The sequence below is a fragment of the Penaeus monodon genome, chromosome 14 (assembly GCF_015228065.2).
Source record: "Penaeus monodon isolate SGIC_2016 chromosome 14, NSTDA_Pmon_1, whole genome shotgun sequence".
Taxonomy (NCBI): Eukaryota; Metazoa; Arthropoda; class Malacostraca; order Decapoda; family Penaeidae; genus Penaeus; species Penaeus monodon.
Genome location: NC_051399.1, coordinates 35,095,704 through 35,102,135, shown reverse-complemented (window position 1 = coordinate 35,102,135; position 6,432 = coordinate 35,095,704).

Below are 6,432 nucleotides of genomic sequence, written 5' to 3'. Positions count from 1 at the left end.
TTCGTTTTCCCCCCTTCCTCTCCTCCCCTTCCCCCCCGCCTTCTTCCTTTCTCCCCACCCCCTCTCCCTCCCCCAATCCTTCCCCTCCCCATCTCTCTCCCTTCCCGTCCCTTACCCCCTATCATTGGCCTTGTTAATGGAGCTGACTTGATACTAATGGTGATACGTACACTCGTACGAAATCGATTAGAACGAATAATGAGATGCCATGTTCAGATGTGGCTGGCGTGCAATTATTTCTGTGGGAAGGTTAAGGGGAAGGGGGGAAGGGGAGGAGAGATGAGGGGAGGGGAAGGGGGGAAGAGGTGAAGGGGAGGGGAAGGGGGAAGGAGGGAGGGGAAGGGGGGGAAAGGAGGAGAGGTGAGGGGAGAAGGAGGGAGGGGAAGAGGGAAGGAGAGATGAGGGGAGGGGAAGGGGTGAAAGGGAGGAGAGATGAGGGGAGGAGAAGGGGTGGCCTGAAGGAATAAGGAGGAGGGCTGAGGGGAAGGGAAATAAGGGAAGATGGGAGGGGAAGCGAGATGGGTGGAAGGGGAAAGAGGGAAGAGGTGGTATGAAGGAAGGGGAGGAGAGATGTAGGGAGGGGAAGGGGCTAGGGGTAGCATGAAAGAGGGGGAGGGGGAGATGTGAAAGGTAAGGTAGGGAGGGAGGAAAAGGCAGTAAAGGAAAAATTTGAAGGGATCGAGAAAACGAATGGGGAGGAGAGGAAATAGAAGAAACGGAAGAGGAGAGGTGGATGGATAGAAGAATAGGAGAGGTATGATAGGAAGAGAGAGAAAGGTAAGCAGGGAAGAGAGGAAGAAGAAGAGGTGAGGAGAAATGAAGGGAGGGCAAAATTGTGAGAAGTGAGGGGAAAATTGAGGGCGGAGAGGAAGAGGGAAGGACAAGGAACGAGGAAGAGAAATGGGAGAAATAAGGGGGGCGAGAGGAGGAAGAGACTGAACAGAGGGATATGGGTGAAGAGGAGAAATAGGAGAAAAGGGAATACACGAAGGGGAAAAGAGACGGCAAAAGGTAATAGGATAAAATGGTGTTCCATGGCACACACTCACACACAACGATGCAGCTTCGTAGAGTGAGACAGGAATAAAGGAGAGAAGAGAGAATAGCAAAAGAAAAAGAAAGGTCAGACGAGGGAAAGTGACGAAAGAAGAAGCGTACGGATTTAAAGACATAAATAAAGATACCCATAAAAAGAACGACGCAAGAGAAACACACGTCCAGTACAAAAGCTGAAAGACTAACAAGAACGGAGAGAGAGAGAGAGAGAGAGAGAGAGAGAGAGAGAGATTCAAACAGACAGACAGCGACTGAAAGACAGAGACAGATACGCACACACGAAACACAATTTCCATTTCTCGTCCCTGGTGCCATAACTGCCTCGTCATGATGACTAAGCATTTCTGGCACAAATCACGCCACTCTCGTCCGCTGTATTTCCTCCTGTCGTCTGGCTCGCCGGAGATCCGAAAATGGGGATGTATCCTGACTGAATGACCCTTCGGACGTGCCGGGAATAATATGCGTGAGGAGGGAGACCCGCCATGTCGGTCGGGAGGGGGAGAGGTAGGGGGGAAGGAGTGGTGGGAGGGAAGGGAGTGGGGAGGGAAAAAGGAGGAAAGGGTGAGGGGAGGGATGGGGCTTGGGAGGAAAAAGGAAGGAGGGGAATGGCTGGGGGAGAGGTTGGGGAAAGAAAGAGAGAGAGAGAGAGACAGACAGACAGACAGACAGACAGAAAGAAAGAAAGAAAGAGAGAGAGTGTGTGTGTGAGAGAGAGAGAGAGTCAGACACAAAGAGAGAGAGACACAGAGAGAGAAAGATAAACGAAAAGACAGACAAGTAGACAGGTAAAGGGTTAGAGACATCGACTAAGGTAGAAGAACGAAGGAGGTGGGGAAAGAATAATAAGGATCACATAATTTATTTTTCCTCGCAAGAGTGTGTGGAGATCGTTTCTGTAGACATGTAAAATAAAAAGTATGTTCTGCATAACATGTAAAAGAGGGGGGAAAAAATAAATAAAAGTAAAAGGAAAAATAAAATAAACAGAAATAACGATATCAATGTTCATGCGAAAAAAGAAAAGCTACACTAACGTAAAAAAAGAAGAAAAAAAAAAAAGAGCAGCGTTGATAGCTCGGAAACCAATTCAAATCATATCCTGCAAATTAGGCAGTCGTGCATTTCACTAAATATTTTTCACTGTTAAGAAGTGAATGTTATAGTCATAAATATATCATTGTGATTGTTGTTGATTGTCTCATCATAAGTAATGGCGGTATTCTCGCCATTGTAGTCATTATCATTATTATCATTACGATTATGATTATTTTTACAATTGTTATTATTATTATTATTTTATCATTACTATCATCATCATTATTATTATCATCGGTATTCTTATCATTTTTGAGGTTATTGCTATTTCATGTATTATTTTTTCATCATTAGTTATTATTATTATTATTATTATTATTATTATTATTATTATTATTATTATTATTATTATTATTATTATTATTATTATTATCATTATTATTATTATCAATTATTATTATTATTATTATTATTATTATTATTATTATTATAGCAACAATAATGATAATAGTAATAGTAATAATGATGATGATAATATTATTATTATCGTAGAACGGATAGAACAACGAGATATGAACCGTATCATGAAAATATCAGCAACAACGATAGAACCCCCCCCCAAAAAAAAAAAAAAAAAAAAAAAAAAAAAACGAAACCATAACAACAAACCTTTATATATCTTATATATGTATAACCTTAAACATCCCTCAGTAATGGGCGAAGCGGCAGTACGAGAAAAAAAAACATTTTGGGCCAGCGGTCGCCATTTCTGTTACGGTTGGTAATGGCCGTTTGAATCATTTCCCAACGGAGTAAGAAACGGTTTTAGTTAATGAAGAGAGTGAATTAGCCTTTGATTCACACGCTTGTTAGGGTTATATCTTAATTGCACAACTGGGTTTAATGTTGCAATGTGTCTGTATGGTTCTCCATAAAAAATAAATGTAATTAGGTATATGTGATATGATGTTTTGGTTAATGTATAGGAATAAGTTTGTTGTATGGTATACATACATGCATATATATATATATATATATATATATATATATATATATATATATATATATATATATATATATATATATGTATATATATACATGTATGCGTGTGTATCCGGGCGGAAGGCAATGGCAAACCACCGCTCTAAATTGCCAAGAAAAATCATGGAAACCCATGATCGTCAAGGCCGCGGTGGCCGAGTGGTTGGAGCGTCGGACTCGGGACTGTCACGACGGCAATCTGAGTTCGAGGGTTCGAGTCACCGGCCGGCGCGTTGTTCCCTTGGGCAAGGAACTTCACCTCGATTTCCTACCTAGCCACTGGGTGGCCAAGCCAGCCCAAATCAGTGCTGATCCCAAGCCCGGATAAAATAGAGAGAGAATGATTACCTAAAAAGGTAACACCGGCACTCTCCGTGGAAAGGAACTGGGGACCCTACCACGTACTCACTCCAAGAGCATCACAAACTGCAATTGAGTATCATGCTGTGACCACGGCGGCTCAGACATGAACCTACCGTTAAAAGAAAGAAGAAAGAAATGCATGTGTATATATAAATATATATATATATATATATATATATATATATATATATATATATGTACATATATGTATAAGTACATACATATATATATATATATATATATATATATATATATATATATATACATATACATACATATATATAGATATATATATATATATATATTTATATATATATATATATATATATATATATATATATATATACATACATATATATACATACATACACACATACATATATATATATATATATATATATATATATATATATATATATATATATATATATATATGTGTGTGTGTGGTGTGTGTGTGTGTGTGTGTGTGTGTGTGTGTGTGTGTGTGTGTGTGTGTGTGCGAGTGTATGTGTGTGTGTGTGTGTGTGTTTGTGTGTGTGTGTGTGTGTGTGTGTGTGTGTGTGTGTTATATATATATATATATATATATATATATATATATATATATATATATATATATATATATAATAGTGTGTGTATGTATTAGTGATAAGGAAAAAGCATCTGTTATGGAAAATTAAATAAATGCAGATGTTTAAAAGTTTCTGTCTTTATAGTTTACAGTATAACAACAATTATCTCTTCAAAATACTGCCAAAGTTTCGAAAGTCATAAGTTAAGACAAAATCCAAGTCTTTCAGCTAAAAGCTCTTGCAGTCATAATTTACGGATCCGCTGTAATTAATAGGATTTCGTGTAATAAAATTTCTTAGAAGTTAGTGCGTGTTTTCGTGATGTTATTTTTTTGGGAAAAAAAAAAAAACATGGGAAGAAAATGAATTATACCCTACGTAATTAGACAGATGCTCGCGATGGCAACACTGTTTCGTCTTGTATAACTGATTTCTCTTTTCGTTCGCTATAAGAAGATTCCAAACTATATGTGTGGAAACAATGTAATAACCCCGCTACACTTACGGAATTTCGGTAATAACATCTATTTTACGATTATCAGAAATTCGAACATGAATACTAAAGACGAGGTCGCAATCCATCTTTCGTTTCGGACACAGCCTCATCGCGGAGACTGCACGCAAGTATTCAATTATGCCAGATTTCCCAGACAATATATCAAGGACAACGATATAAAATTAAGCGACTGACCTCATAATGATGCTATAATATTATCTTCCCCTCTATTTTTCTCATAATGCAAGTCGGTTGTAGGTTCAACACGATATTTTCAGGTCATGTCATGCGCTGGCAGAGCTACCCTAACATCTTTACAAATCCCATTCAGATTTTATTTTCATTGCTTCGTATCCTCTTTCATAAAATGTTTATGGGCAGCTGTGAAAAGAAACACGGACTAAATCGCAGGACAGAAAAGAAATATCAGTTTTTTTGTTATTGTTTTGTTTTAGAGATACATCTATTTGCAAAAGGTGATAGGACTATTTACAATCAATAAAGCTTTTTCTTTTTGCAAACAATTAACGTTAAATATGAAAGTAATTGATAACGTGACAATTTAAAAACAAAGGATTATGATAAATCGCATACCAGCGATGTGACGTATTTGTAGACTTTCTTATCTATTCTAAAAATTAGAAACGGAATTATGATTTCTCGTGTTCAGGTATGATAATTAAAAGACGATTCGATTAAAGCTAGAAAAAAAAACGAGAATATAATTTGGTAGAAGGAATAAGGTAACTGAAAAAAAAATGTTATTAAGATTTTTGCTATTGTCATTATCACAATTTCACCATTACAATTATCTTCATCATTATCATCCTCATCCTCATCCTAATCACCGTTATTAGCATTATTATGATTATTTTTTTTTTCTTATCATTTAATATTCTCACTATCATCCTCATTCTTACTTTGCATTAACCTCCTGATTAACACTACCATTACCATTATCGACACAGCCAATGGCACCATAAACAACCACAGTGGCATTTCTCCACGCCCGCCCCTTCAAACGTTTAGCGTAAAATGGCTAGTAACAGAAAATATAACTCACCTGAATCCTTTACACCTATTATTTAAAATAGCCGTGCATGACTCTAATAGCAGTAGTAGTTTAACTGCGCTCATGCAAACTGAATGCGCGATGATGAATGGCATCATTAAGAGCTTGATAATAGAGAGTCGGGTCGATTATGACAGCTTTTGACACTGTTCAAAGAGCACTGTCTGTCATTCTGCAGCTCTGTTGGCTGCGTGCGTTCATTCCATGTATATGTTGTAATGGGGTGAGGTTAAACACACGCGTGCATGTATACACGCATCCACGCGCGTAAACACACACACACACACACACACACACACACACACACACACACACACACACACACACACACACACACACACATAAATGGCACGAAATGTGAAGTCGTAGTTCAACTTTTAAACACAAAAATATTTATGTAGATTATGCTTTAATTCCTTCTATTCCCCAATGCTTAGATTTTATAATCCTTTCCGTCCCTGTTGATCAGCGCAAATAAACAAATAATTTCGTATTTATAAAAGAACGATTGATTATTATTCCACTGCAACATCATTTTGCATAGACACTCATCATAGTAAAAAAAAAAGAAAGAAAGAAAAAAAATAAATCCTGACTATGAAAAGAAGGTATAATCGTCCATAATGCTTTTACAATGACGTAACCTATATTTACCAACACCAATGACCAGTTAACCGAATTCAACCAACGACAAAAAAACAAACTACGGCTTTTCCACACTTCGTTTGGCAGGGGATTTAAGCTCAGCGGGTGGTATAGGGTACGGGGGTTCGGGGTACAGGGTACAGGGTCGG